Source organism: Astyanax mexicanus, chromosome 7 (assembly GCF_023375975.1).
Source record: "Astyanax mexicanus isolate ESR-SI-001 chromosome 7, AstMex3_surface, whole genome shotgun sequence".
Taxonomy (NCBI): Eukaryota; Metazoa; Chordata; class Actinopteri; order Characiformes; family Acestrorhamphidae; genus Astyanax; species Astyanax mexicanus.
This window is the reverse complement of record NC_064414.1, coordinates 5,142,651-5,156,977: the sequence shown is the minus strand read 5'-3', so window position 1 is coordinate 5,156,977 and position 14,327 is coordinate 5,142,651. Positions and strand designations below refer to the sequence as shown.

Here is a 14,327-nt window from a genome sequence, read left to right as displayed (position 1 = left end):
TATGAGAATATCATTCTAATAGCCATAAGCAGTATCTATAGCAGAGTGAGATAAGGCCTAAGAGTCTCCAACCACAGTACGCAGTTTTAATTGTTTGCAGTAATGTGATCTAGAAACATCTGTTTTTATTAGCCTTTTTCAAGCTTACTGGGTCTATCTTACACTGATAGAAACGTGTGCATTTTTGTCTCTAACCGTACTGTGTTTCTAACAGTACTGTGGGTCAAATTTTGTACGCATTAGAGAGAAAAACATTGGGAGGAATAAAAAGAAAAAGTTTTCATGCATTGGCCGGGAATCGAACCCGGGCCTCCCGCGTGGCAGGCGAGAATTCTACCACTGAACCACCAATGCTTGATTATAAGTGCTCAAAGAATGTATGATACTGCCAAGCAAAGTATGAAAAGTTTCTGTATTTGGTGGACTGTACTTTCAGATAACCTGCTCAAAAAGTTACAAAATAATAGATTTCTTGTACAGTATAGCGTGAGGTAGGTCTATATCTACATCAGGGGTTCTTGACGTTTTTCACTGTGCAGTTGGCTTCAAAAAAGTTTTTTTTCCACCCATCACATTCTGTGATTTAACAGTTTTGCATAATGAGTTTTGGCCATGGTTAAAGATTATATTTATTACATACAAACAAGATTTTTTGGAGAAACTGCTGTCCACATAAAACAACAAAATGAACAAAAGATAAAAAATAGTAATTTTAGCTTAAACCTGTTTATCTACATAAAGCCTATGTCTCATTTATCCAGCATTAGGCTGTGTTCAGCATTGGTCTACATGAGCATCCATGTAGACAACATACGAATGATATGGTCAGCAGGTCGGGTGGATTTAGAGAGCAGGAATCTCCCCATTAGAATCAGAATCAGAGTCCAAAGAGCACAAGCTGTCCTCTTTTTCTTCTTCATTAGCACAAATACGCTACTACCGGCATATATAGACTTCCTGTGTTCCTTTAAAACAGTGACCACTCTCCCACATTTTCAGTCAAGCATTGGTGGTTCAGTGGTAGAATTCTCGCCTGCCACGCGGGAGGCCCGGGTTCGATTCCCGGCCAATGCATGAATAATTTTTCTTTTTATTCCTCACATTTCTTATTTCTTATGCATTCCAAGTCTGACCCACAGTAATGTTAGAAACAACAGGAGATAAGAAAAGGCTTCTAATGCAGGACGCCTGAAAAGAAAACTAGAATGAAAGAGGAGGAAGAAAAAAGGAAGCACAGACATGCAGGACGGGCTGAAGGAGGGGGTGGTGACGGAGAGAAGGAGGGGGTGGGGCGAGTCAGACATACATGCCTCACACACGTGGCTTCACAGTAATGTTAGAGCAATGCTAGAGGCAGAGTAACAGCTCTGTAGGTCTGCTCTCTATTAATCTGCTCCCTGAAATGTTTTCATACAAGTTAGTAGTTTAGTTTGTAGCTGAATATTAGATCCAGAGAAACTGCAATGTAGTTAAACAAATGAGAAACATCTGGTGTTTACTGTATATAAACTATAAGCCTAGCAAAGTCTAAAATGTCTGCATTTTGTCAAATGTTGTCAAAATACTTTCAGATAACCTACTATAAAATATAATGTGTAACCTAATTAAAAGACTTACTGGATACATTGGTGTTTAAACGTTTATTTATTTATTATTATTTATTTTCCTAAAACTTAATTAGATAAAAGTCGATAAAGATAACCAGATTAAACACGTGAGACAAAAATATCAGGCTTCCTCGTGGCAAAATATGTAGCCTAAACCTTTCGGTATCTGGTGTGACCTGCTTGTGCAGAAATAGCTGTATATTAGTATATTAGTTCTGCACATCAGCTTGGAGAAACTTTAACCCATTCTTCTGTATAAAACAGTTTTAGATCTGTAGTGTTGGTGTATTTTCTTAAATGACCTAATTGTTTCAGATCTTTCCAAAATATTTCTATTGTAATTACGGTCAGGAGCATTCCAAAATTTTAACTTTAACATATACAAGATAACTTTAATCATTAATTCATTAGTATAATGGCTTGTGTGTTTAGAGTCATTGTCTTGCTGCATGACCCACATTCTATTGGGGTTCAGCTCACATACGGATATTCTGGCTAATGTTAATACTCACCATTAACATGTTACATTTATGCAACCGGTCACTGCTCTCCATAAAAATGCTCCCCAAGGCTGTACCAAGTTACTTATCCAAGTTTTAATGTTGAGCAGTAACATTAGCTAATGCGAGAAAGGCCTTCAGTTGTTTAGAAGTTACCCTGGGTTCTTTGTGATCTCTTTGTGAGCTATTACATGCCTTGCTCTTTAACTAATACTGATTGGTTGACCACTCATAAGGAGGGTAATAAAAGTGCCTGAATTGTCTCTATTTGCACACAATTTTTCCAGACTGAAGGTTTGTGGTCTTTTAAAGTTTAGAGATGGTTTATTAACATTTCAAACAGTACTGTTAGACAGATGTTGTGTGCATAAGAGTTTTTTTTTAAATGTGAGGAACAAAAGGAAAAAGGGATGATGCATTGGCCGGGAATCGAACCCGGGCCTCCCGCGTGGCAGGCGAGAATTCTACCACTGAACCACCAATGCTTGGATTCTGAAATTTACAGAAAATAATATACTGCCAAGCAAAGTTTAAGAAGTTTCTGTACTTGCTGAACTCCAGTTAAAAATACAGATTAGTTTCAGAAAACCTGCTTAAAATCTTGCAACATAACTTTTTGTACAATGTAATGTGATGTAGGTATTTTAGTAAATGCATCTACACTAAAGGTTCTTGACCGTTTTTACTGTGCATCCCTTTTTAGTGTCCAAAGTATTTTACAAAACAAATAGTTTAAAACAAACGTATGAAAATGCATGAGAATATATTTAAAAGGCTTAGTACATAAATATACTACAATATACATTAAAAACCTGAATGCAAATATTTACAATTTGCTATGCTGTGTGTGACATACAGTCACATGCAAATATCTAAATCTAGGCCAATGTTAGAAAGGCCCTTAGATAACTAACTTGGTACAATTAGGAAGCAGACTGATTGAGAATAGTGATTGGTTGCATAAATAAAACATGTTAATGGTAAGCATTAACATTGGTCAATGTGGCGAAGGCCTTTAGTTGCTTAGAAGTTACCCTGAGTTCTTTGTGATCTTTTTGTGATCAATTACACATCTTGTTATTTGGGTAATACCGATTGGTTGACCATGAGGAGGATAATTAAAGGTCTTGAAATTTCACTATTTGAACACAACCTGTCTGACTGTGGGCTGGTTGTCTCCAAATTTTTAGAAATGGTTTAATAACCTTTTGCCTTTTCCTCTATATCTACTTTTAGGATTCACATAAAAATAAAGAAGTTTCAGGTCAAATGTTTAGCAACAAAAAAAATCTAAATTGTAGTAGTACAGTTCAGGATGCAGATTGAGAGTGAGCAGCACTACAGAGCTGTTTAGTCTGGCTTTAGCATTGCTCTAACGTTAATTTGAAGCCACGTTTGTGCGGAATGTATGTCTCCTCCACCCCTGCCACCACCCCCACTGCCCCCTGTGTCTGAGCAACTTTCTACTTTTCTCCTCTTTCATTCTAGTTTTCTCGTCAGGCATCCTACATAAGGAGCCATCTCTTTTTGTATGTAACAATTCAAACAGTACTGTTAGACAGGTTTTGCATGCATAGAGTTTTGCAAAATGAGAGAAATAAAAGGAAAAAGGGATGATGCATTGGCCGGGAATCGAACCCGGGCCTCCCGCGTGGCAGGCGAGAATTCTACCACTGAACCACCAATGCTTGGTTCCAGATGTTCAAAGAACATAAGATACTGCTAAGCAAACTATGAAAAAAATATTTTACAAAACACATGATCGTCAGTATATTAATTATATAAATTTACTAACTTAATGTGGTGAATAGGCCTGCTTTGAGGCACCGAATTCAGGCAGAGAGAGTAAGCAAAGAGAAGCCAACTAAAGCCAGCTAAACCAAAGCCAGCCTAAACTAAAGCCAGGTAAACCAAAGCCAAGGGGAACGCAAGCCAATGGAATCAATTACATGCCAATTGAAACAAGCTAAACAAAAAAGCAGATGAACTAAAGCCAGGGGAATCCAATACAATAAAATACAAATTGGGCCAAATGAGGTCTGTCAAAGTGAGGCAGAATAAAACCAGACTAACCAAAGCCAGTCTAATCAAAGCCCAGCTAACCAAAGCAGAAAAAAACAAAGTCAGACAAACTAAAGTCAAATTTGGGTCGAATACAGCTAGATGGACCAAATCCAGGCTAACCAAAGTTAAATTAAACAAAGCCAGGTCAACCACATCCAGTCAAAATAAGGCTGTTCATGCAACAAGAATCTAAATCTAATCCCCCTTGTGAAGCTTGTACTTTAGCCCGTTTGACTTTAAAACAATGTTCTTTTACACACATCACATTCTGTGATTTAACAGTTTTGCCTAATGAGTTTAAGCCATGTTTAAAGATTACACTTATTAAATAAAAACAGGATTTAGTGTTCGTTTTGAGAAAGTGCTGTCCACATTAAAACAAAGAAAATGACCATGCTCTCTTAAAAGATCAAAGAGAGAGAGCATGAATCTCCCCATTAGAATCAGAAGGAGTCCAAAGGCCACACAAGCTGTGCTCTCTTTCTTATTCATTAGCACAGATACGCTACTACCGGCATATATAGACTTCCTGTGTTCCTTTAAAGGACAGACCCCTCGCCCACACTCTCAGTCAAGCATTGGTGGTTCAGTGGTAGAATTCTCGCCTGCCACGCGGGAGGCCCGGGTTCGATTCCCGGCCAATGCATGAATACTTTTCCTTCTTATTGCTCTCATTTCTTATTTCTTATGCATTCCAAGTCTGACCCACAGTAATGTAAGAAACAACAGGAGATAAGAAAAGGCTCCCGATGCAGAACACCTGAAGAGAAAACTAGAACGAAAGAGGAGGAAGAAGAAAAAGGCAGCACAGACGCACGAGACAGGCTGAAGAGGGGGTGGTGGCAGGGTGAAGGAGGGGGTGGTGACGGGGAGAAGGAGGGGGTGGGGCGACTCAGGCATACATGCCTCACACACGTGGCTTCACAGTATTGTTAGAGCAATGCTAGAGGCAGAGTAACAGCTCTGTAGGTCTGCTCTCTATCAATCTGCTCCCTGAAATGTTTTTATACAAGTTATAAGTTTAGTTTATAGCTGCATATTACATCCAGAGAAACTGCAGTGTAGTTAAAGAAAAAAAACTCTGGTGTTTACTGTATATAAACTATATGGAGGTATATGGTGTCACAACAGACACTACTTTTATGTAACCTGCTGAAAATATCATTTGTAACTTAATTAAAAGGTTTACTAGATACAGCAGAGCTTGAAAGTTTATGTACCCCTTAGAACTTTCCTAAAACTTAATCAGATTGTCTCTAAAAGTACTGAAAGTAGATAAAGAGGATTAAATCAAACACATAAGACAAAAATGTTATAATATATACAAAATATGTAAACCTTTTGTAGACCTATCTGGTGTAACCTGCTTGTGCAGAATAGGGTTGCAATTATTAGTCCATATAATTGACAATGTTGATTATTGAAATTTGTCGACTACAAATGTCATTGTCAAATAATCGTTAATTTGTAACATTACTGCATTACACAGTGGCAAGTGCTCAGGGGTAGAAACAGGCATAATAGGAGAGGGGTAACACAGTCACTCAACACAGTTTACATGGTCTGTGTCTCCAAAAGTGGCCAAACAGAAGAGATTACATTTGTATCACTAAATATCAGAACCCTCCACGTTTAAACAGCATCCAGACATTTAAATGCCTTTTAAATCTCATGTTCACCCGTTTCTATCATTTTTGGAGAACAATGAACAAATTATCATCAGATTAGACAACTAGCAAAATAATCATTCGTTGCAGCCCTAGTGCAGAAATAGCTGCATATTAGTTCTGCACATTGGCTTGGAGAAACTTTAACCCATTCTTCTGTATAAAACTGCTTTAGCTCTGTAATATTTGTGGATTTTCTACAATTGAATTAATTGTTTTAGATCTTTCCACAATATTTCTATTGGATTAAAGTCAGGAGCATTCCAAAACTTATAAAATATTTTTCTTCAGAATTGCTGGGATAATTCAGAATTAATTTTTCCATCAATAATGTCAAGCCATTCTTTCCCCGTACTTGTACTGGTACAGTTCAGGAAGGAGATCGAGAGAGAGAACAGGACTACAGAGCTGTTAGTGTGACTTTAGCATTGCTCTATCATTAATGTGAAGCCACATTTGTGAGGAATGTATGTCTGACCCGCCCCACCCTCTCCTCCACCACTAAATTATGTGTCTGAACAACTTCATTCAACTCTTCATTCCTCCTCTTTCACTCTAGTTTTCTCTTAAGGCGTTATACATATGGTGCTATATCTTTTTCTCAAAAAAGATCATTTTAAACAGTATTGTTAGACTGTGGTTGTATGCATAAGAGTTCCAAAAATGTGAGGAATAAAAGGATAAAAAGGGATGATGCATTGGCCGGGAATCGAACCCGGGCCTCCCGCGTGGCAGGCGAGAATTCTACCACTGAACCACCAATGCTTGTGAAGCTCAGGAGAAACTGACCTCTGGTGATTCCTGAACAACAAATACAGCCTAGCAAAGTATAAGAAGCGTCTGCAGTTGGTGGAATGGAGTAAAACACTTTAAAAGATTACTTTAGGATATTATTTGCAATATTTTAAAGACGTATTACACAAAGATACTGCAATGTACTTATGGTGAGATGTTCTGACCTTTCAATTAATATTATGTGTTATTTAGCTGTACCAAATATAAAATGTTTATATGTACAGTTTGGTATGTGTGACACACACATGCAAAGAACTACAAGAACATACTTTCACATGCAAAGAACTACCTTTATATATTTAAACTTATTCCTTTCTAATTATTTCTAGTAATGTTTAGGGCTTAACATTTTGTTTAATTTAATATAAATCCTAAACATTAAAGAGAAAATAACTGATTATGTACAAAATATCACTAGCAATTATACTGCAAGACACTTCCACACTGGTTTCTGTGCAGAGCTGGACAGCTTGTTTACATTTTAAGTAAACAAGGACTTCAGTGTGAAATCTAAAGAAATGTTAGCTGAATATATTCTTAGAAATATTTCAGAGTTCCAGAGACTTTGTGCATCTCTTTTACTTTCAGAAAACACCAGAAGTCAGTTTCTCCAAAGCTTCACAAGCATTGGTGGTTCAGTGGTAGAATTCTCGCCTGCCGCGCGGGAGGCCCGGGTTCGATTCCCGGCCAATGCATCATCCCTTTTTCCTTTTATTCCTCACATTTTTAGAACTCTTATGCATACAAAATCTGTCTAACAGTAATGTTAAAAAATTACAGACAAAAAGAAAGGTCTCCTTATGTAGGACCTCTAAAGAGAAAACTAGAGAAAACTTAAAAGAAAAAGAAGGAAAGAAACACATGAGTCCAGGGTGGTGGCGGGGTGGAGGAGAGGGTGGGGTGAGTCAGACATACATTCCTCAGAACATTACTCTGGCTTCACAGTAATATTAGAGAAATGCTAGCGCCAAAAATCCCTGATATTTGATCACAAATAACCATTAACATCACATATCACCATGATACAATTACTTCAATACAATATATTGCAATATTGATATATTTTCCCTCCCCTAGTTTTTACTATTCGAGAGGTGTCTGGAAAAGTCTGTGTTTTTATATTTGGGTATTTGTGTGGAACGGTACCAGAATGGCCGGTTGGAGGCACTCCAGGAACTGCTTGTGGTAAGATGACCAGGACAGTCAGCCCTGCAGGCCGGCTACCTGCACACAGCTCAATAACTATGGGGCTTGGTTTTACCTGAGAGTCAGAGAAAGAGAAAGAGAGAGAGAAAGAGATACTTAACACATGTTTAATACATTATTTTTATATATGTTACACGGCCGGGGAAAATAAGTATTTGATTTGCTGCAGAGTTTGCATGTTTCCCCACCTACAAAAAACGGAGAGATCTGTAATTTTTTATCGTAGGTATCTTTAAACTGCAAAAGACAGAACCTAAAAAAATCCAGAAAATCATATTATATGATTTATAAATAATTAATTGGCATTTTATAGCATGAAATAAGTATTTTATTACCTACCAACCAGCAAGAATTCTTGCTCTCTCAGACCTGTTTGTTTTTCTTTAAGAATCCCTCCTATTCTGCACTCATCACCTGCACCCATTTGAACTCATTACCTGTATAAAGATAATTGTCCACACACTCAATCAATCACACTACAACCTCTGTATGCTTTCACTACATTCCAACGTTTGCAGTATTTGATATACAGGAAACACCAGAAGTCAGTTTCTCCTGAGCACCACAAGCATTGGTGGTTCAGTGGTAGAATTCTCGCCTGCCACGCGGGAGGCCCGGGTTCGATTCCCGGCCAATGCAACAGTCACTTTACTTTTTACTCCTCACATTTTTTTAAGAAATCTCTTATGCATATAATCAACAGTAATGTTCGAAATGTTACAAAACAAACAAAACAAAAATTATAAAGAAAGAAAAAGGAAAGAAAAACTTGAGGCCAATGTGGTGGCGGGGTGGAGGTGGAGGTGGAGGTGGGGCGAGTGGGTCGAGTCCGACATACATTCCTCACACAAGTGGCTTCACAGTAATATTAAGAGAAATGCTAGTGCCAAAAAAAAAAAACCTAACATTTGATACCACATATCACAATGATACCATCAAATCAATACATTAAAATCAATATATTACAATATTTATATATTTTACCACCCCAAGTTTTTACTATTTGAGAGGGATCTGCAAAACCTTTGATTATATTTTTGGTTATTTGTGTGGAATCCTACCAGACCTGCCGGTTGGAGGCACTCCAGAAACTGCTTGTGGTAAGTTGACCAGGACAGTCAGCACTGCAGCTCGGCTACCTGCACATGGCTCAATAACTATGGGGCTTGGTTTTACCTGAGAGAGAGAGAGAGAGATACATATTAATACATATTTCATACATTATTTTATATATCATACACAGTGGGGGAAAATAAGTATTTGATATGGATATATTAACCACTGTACTGACCTGTCCCACTGCTCATCTTTACAATAAACAAAAAGTTGTTCACAAAAAATTAATCCCTCCTATTCTGCATTCATCACCTGTATTAACTGCACCTGTTTGAACTCTTTACCTGTATAAAGATAACTGTCCACACTTTTTTAAAGAATTATAGTTTTGTTAAGCTGCGCTTCACCAAGCTTCCCCCACTAGAAGGAAAATATGGCGACACCGTTGCTCACTTCAAAATAGGCATCCTTACTAGTGTTGCTTAATAGGGCTGTCCCTAACGATTATTTTTTAAACGATTATTCTAACGATTATTTTTTTCGATTAGTCGACTAATCTATTCATTGAGAAACATATTTAAATAATTATTTTACGTTTTAAAGCAAACGATAAATTACTATATTTATATATAATAACAACAACAACAACAACACAAGCCTACTAAACCAAACCCCACACTTATCACTTACATGTACAGCACGTTGTTTAGATCTATAACGCTAAAAATGGATAAGCTCCCATACACCACAACCGTGTGTTGCACTGTTTTCTGTGACCGCTAGATTTTGTGACCACTGGCAAGTAGTTCTCAGCAGACCGGTGCACTGGCCGATTCGAAACGTGTTCGTTTCTAATGTTTACCCCGACTGGCCAAAACGGTTCAGTTTAGGGCTGAGGGTAAGGTGTAGGTATAGAAAGCTTCCGTTTTGCCAATGAACGCTCATAACCGTGAGCACTGGTCACAAAATTCCGACGGTGACAGAAAACGGTGTGACACCGCAGCGCCGACGGCGCTAGCTAAAATAAATTAAGGCAGCTAGCTTAGCTAAACACCTGAACTTATGAATAATGCTACTGTTTCTGGAAACTGCGAAATGCCATGCACAAATATAAACCAAAAATGTATAATTTCTGCCTGTGGCAGGTTTAAAACCTTTGGTAGACAGCCTTAAGTCTTTTTAAGGACACCCGCGGAGACCCTGATGTAAACGGTAACTTACTGTGTGACCCTGTTGACATAGTGCTCCTGGATGTTTGCGCTTCAAGTGCTCCTTTTGCACGTATGGCAGAGGACCACATTGTTGCCCTTTTGCGTGAAATGCTCCCAAACTTTAGATGCCCGCTGGCGTTTTTTTGTAGCTGGAGATTGCTCTCCGGAGTCCAAGCTCTCTAGAGCTTAGATTCTCTGGTCCGAACCCGACATGACCCGAGGCCCGCCCGTAAATCCGTCCCGGGCTCCAGAAAATAGTCCGAGATGTAGGCGTCTGTTTTTTAATTATATTTTTATTTAAAAAAAAATAACGAAAACTGAAAGTGAAACTAAACTAATTTATTTATAAGCGCTGTTTTCACTACCGCAGTTCTACAGCGGGGGTGTTGTGCCGATTCTGTCCGCGAAGCGGGAGTCAGATTCAGCAGAGAGTCGGATTCGGCACAAACGCGGCGGCACCTCGCGGTCCGCGGTGTCAGTTGTAAGCGCTCGCGCTAGCCGCAAAATACGGCAGAAAACACTGAGGGAGCTGCAGAATTATGAATGGGACTAGAATATGAGCACGAGGAGATCAAAGAGAACCTTCACCTGTGAGTAGAACAAGCAAATCTCTCTCTCTCTCTCTCTCTCTCTCTCTCTCTCTCTCTCGCGAACTCCTCCGCGTTTGACCTGCAGCACTGTGTTTAGCTGTTCTTAAAAATCATTTTAATTAAATAATAGTTCTATGCTTCTATGTTACCGTGTTAATTAACATAATTCTGATCATATTTCGCTCATTAAAACAGCCCGAAAACAGCCAGTTGGAATTTTTGGGCCCGATCTAATCTCTAATGCTCTCCACAGGCGCCGCCATGTTTACGACGCGCCGACGCACGTTATGCAAATCGATGTATTTTTGTAATCGATGACGTCGATTATGTCGATGCGTCGCCCCAGCCCTATTGCTTAATGCGTCCATTAATAATGCTCCTTATAATCCAGGGCACTTTATAGTCCGAAAAATATGGTACTAATAATAATCATCCTTATAATCATCAAATGCTTCAGACCTGGAGTGCATATGGTTTCAGGCAAAGGAATCATTGTTTAAATAGGAAGAGCAGCTAGACCTTTTTTAAGCTTCTTTCTTTCTACAGAAATAGTCTAAGGGCACCTAAGTGCCTTCTATTGTTACAAGTGTAGGCTTGCACAGAGTAGGTCAAAACAATTGTACCGGAGATTTTCCTTTTCCGAGGGTTAGAAGATCAGGCTAATTCACTCTGAATCAAAGGAGCTCTAAACACAGCAACACATAGGGGTTAAACTAGCTGTCGTTAATCACATTAAATTGCTACAACGTGACCTGAACATGAATTAGCGTTACACCCAGAGCAGCCAGGAGCGAACAATAAATGAGAAAAGTTGAGCCCTTTCATTAGATGGCACTTTTTAACTTTAAAAAAGTATCACACGCTCATCTGAAAGTGGCCATTAAACGGCCTAACAGCGACAATAAAGTTCAACAATGGCGTATTTCAAGACTCTGTTCTCTGTAACGTTCAATTCCAGCAGCAAACACAGCCCTGACAAAAGAAGGAAAAAAAGAAAAGAAGGCCCAGGTCAATCAATGCCTTTCTGTCCACATAATGTTCAGCAGATTGCAGCTGCAAAACACTTTAGTGCACCTCACATATAATTCCAAAACTGAAAGCACATTCAATGAACACCTTTTCAGAAATCAAACCACTATAAACACACTGTCAACAGCTCGAGACGACCCTCTGGCCCTGTATTTACACGCAGCTCAGGTGTGCTGTTCAACACAGTTCAGACAAGCCAGACCAGCCAAACAAATGGACATAGCCGGTCAGGATCAAGTAACTCCGTGGGCATCTATTACCTTTAGCCGAGGACTGAGACATTGTCTTCCTCCATCCCATCAGCCCCCTGACTATCAGAAAATGGCCCATCGTGGACCATGTGTTCTGACTGGCAGCCACAGAGGGAGCCTGTGAAGCAGTACAAATGGAGATGGATGGCACGGCTGCACCTTGCGTGAGGCCTGAGCTCACCCGAGCTCTCAGCTTAAGCTTCCTCTCACCAACCTGCTCCCTGGGAGACCCCTCGTTTGTATCCATACACTCCTTGCTTGACAAGAGCCAATTCTCAGATGGGCCTCGTCCAGCCGGATATGGTAAACGTCTTCCCTAAGCAGGGGGCGGCCAAGCACTGGCACTGGCCTCAGGACTGAGAGAGGAGCTGGGTTATTATTCATACATTTTTGTGCATTTTTTCCTAAAATGATTAAAAACAAACAGAGTGTCTTGCTAGAGTTGAGTTCCTATCGTGTCATACTGATCGTTCAGTGTAAGGTGGTTAGGATTGAAGGTTTAAATTCGTCTTTTTCTCGTACTGGCATTCAGATAAAATCAACCGTTTATAAAATTACCATCAGTCTTGACACAATGTCAACAACCAATAGGAGAGTTATGGGAAGCCTCAAGGCAAGCGCGGGAACATTTGCAGAACTAGGCATGGATGATACTCCAGCGATGGCATAGAAACCACGCTTTGTTCACTACTGGAGTATACACAAGAAGGAGAAACTGGTGAAGTTGTAAATGGGAGCCAGAGTGTCTTTTTGGCATGTCTTCCCATTTATAAAAATAATAATAAAAAATAAAATAATTTCTGAAAAAATGTAAGTTAGTTGCAGTCTTGCAAATAGTAACCCTGCAAGATCCCCAGTCTTTGCAAAATCTTAGCCTGTGACTAAAAAGTCTGGGAGTAAAAAGTCTGTGACTTGTTTTTAGATGTGAGAGGGTGTCAGATTTTTAAAAGTCTATTAAAATTCTTTTTGAAGATTTTTAGCATTAGTTATCTAGCTAGTTAGCTAGGTTGCAAGCTCCAGAACAGTGTTAATTTCGTTATCAAAAACTATAACGAAAACTAGCATAATTTAAATGTAACTAAACTATAAAAAAAAAAAAAAAATATATATATATATATATATATATATATATATATATATATATATATATATATATATATATATATATATGTATTTGACTATAACTAGACTAAAGCCCTTTCCAGATGGGAGTATTTTCTCAGGGGGTCCTGAGGTAATTTTCTCTTTTATGGGGTGTCCTCTGTGATTTAATTCCCATCCAGAACGACCATGTACATGTTTTCTCAGACGTCCTCTGAGAAAATTACAGGCTAAATTAGTTACCTACTGTTTTACTATAACGAAAATGAGCATAATTTAAATGCAACAAAACTAAAAGAGTAAAAACATAAAAATATGTAGCAAAATACATACGTATTTGACTAAAACTAGATTAAAATGTTGTTTTTGTTGACTAAAACTAGATTAAAACATAATTAATAATAACTAAATGACAAAAATGTGCCTAAAATTATAAGCTAGATTTCAGTAAAAAAGACTAACTTAAATCACTGCTCCAGAACTGTAGTGTTAGCGTTAGCTAGATTAATGAGGAACTTTGGAAGAAGCTTATATTTCTTTACTAACCTAGCGTTAGCTACAATATTCAAACTTTAGCATGCTAGTTTAAACTGGCAATTCCGTTTAAAAACGACAAAATACTGAACTAAACTCATTTTATGAGGAAAACAGATATTTTACAAAACTAGCTAAGCTAAGCTAACCATCAGGCTAGACACGTAGCTTTAGCTAGTTAGCTAACTTAACTAGCCAGCTAGCGTTAGCTATAACAGCTGGTACACTGGCTCATAACTCATCTATATTTGACTCTACAGTGTTTCTAACAACCCAGACTAAGTGATATTTTCATAAATAATGCTCTTCTTACCTGAGAAACCTATTAAAAATGTTTAATACGGTGTAATATGATATATATGAATCCTCTGAGTTATGTAGAGCGGTTATACAGGCAGTTTATGGAGAGACTGCCCACTCCCCAGCTCTCCGTTATACCAGAAAATACCGCCCACCGCTAGGGGGAGCCCGCGAGCGAGTCCAAAATGAATGGGGGTGAATGGAGCTAAGTGGCTAAAAAATAGTAATTAAGTACTTATCCAGGATATTCCTCTATTTATAGAATAAAATAAAGTAAATTAAATATACCTGTGTTTTTTCATTTATATTTTTATAGTAAACAAGGGAATTAATGTGTAGCTGTATAGCTGCTACTGTGAGCTGACTGGATGGAAAGCTACAACCCAGTTGAGGATCTAGGATATTTCTAAAAAGGG

At 38.5% G+C, this 14,327-nt stretch overlaps 1 long non-coding RNA gene and 8 other non-coding genes across 9 annotated transcripts; 4 read left to right on the top strand and 5 right to left on the bottom strand.

The window, feature by feature from the left end:
- Window positions 1-283: 283 nt before the first annotated feature.
- Window positions 284-354, bottom strand: trnag-gcc (transfer RNA glycine (anticodon GCC)). Its single transcript has one exon. It is a non-coding gene; the product is annotated as a tRNA-Gly (tRNA).
- Window positions 355-1,003: 649 nt separating this feature from the next.
- trnag-gcc (transfer RNA glycine (anticodon GCC)) lies at window positions 1,004-1,074 on the top strand. The gene has a single exon. It is a non-coding gene; the product is annotated as a tRNA-Gly (tRNA).
- Window positions 1,075-2,521: 1,447 nt separating this feature from the next.
- Window positions 2,522-2,592, bottom strand: trnag-gcc (transfer RNA glycine (anticodon GCC)). Its single transcript has one exon. It is a non-coding gene; the product is annotated as a tRNA-Gly (tRNA).
- Window positions 2,593-3,724: 1,132 nt separating this feature from the next.
- On the bottom strand, window positions 3,725-3,795 carry trnag-gcc (transfer RNA glycine (anticodon GCC)). The gene has a single exon. It is a non-coding gene; the product is annotated as a tRNA-Gly (tRNA).
- Window positions 3,796-4,746: 951 nt separating this feature from the next.
- On the top strand, window positions 4,747-4,817 carry trnag-gcc (transfer RNA glycine (anticodon GCC)). Its single transcript has one exon. It is a non-coding gene; the product is annotated as a tRNA-Gly (tRNA).
- Window positions 4,818-6,532: 1,715 nt separating this feature from the next.
- Window positions 6,533-6,603, bottom strand: trnag-gcc (transfer RNA glycine (anticodon GCC)). The gene has a single exon. It is a non-coding gene; the product is annotated as a tRNA-Gly (tRNA).
- A 654-nt stretch (window positions 6,604-7,257) lies between these two features.
- trnag-gcc (transfer RNA glycine (anticodon GCC)) lies at window positions 7,258-7,328 on the top strand. The gene has a single exon. It is a non-coding gene; the product is annotated as a tRNA-Gly (tRNA).
- A 716-nt stretch (window positions 7,329-8,044) lies between these two features.
- On the bottom strand, window positions 8,045-14,026 carry LOC125803010 (uncharacterized). Its single transcript, XR_007440064.1, has 3 exons — window positions 13,925-14,026; window positions 8,906-9,015; window positions 8,045-8,276 (listed from the first exon to the last, which is right to left on the bottom strand). It is a non-coding gene; the product is annotated as an uncharacterized LOC125803010 (long non-coding RNA).
- Window positions 8,408-8,478, top strand: trnag-gcc (transfer RNA glycine (anticodon GCC)). The gene has a single exon. It is a non-coding gene; the product is annotated as a tRNA-Gly (tRNA).
- Window positions 14,027-14,327: the final 301 nt, after the last annotated feature.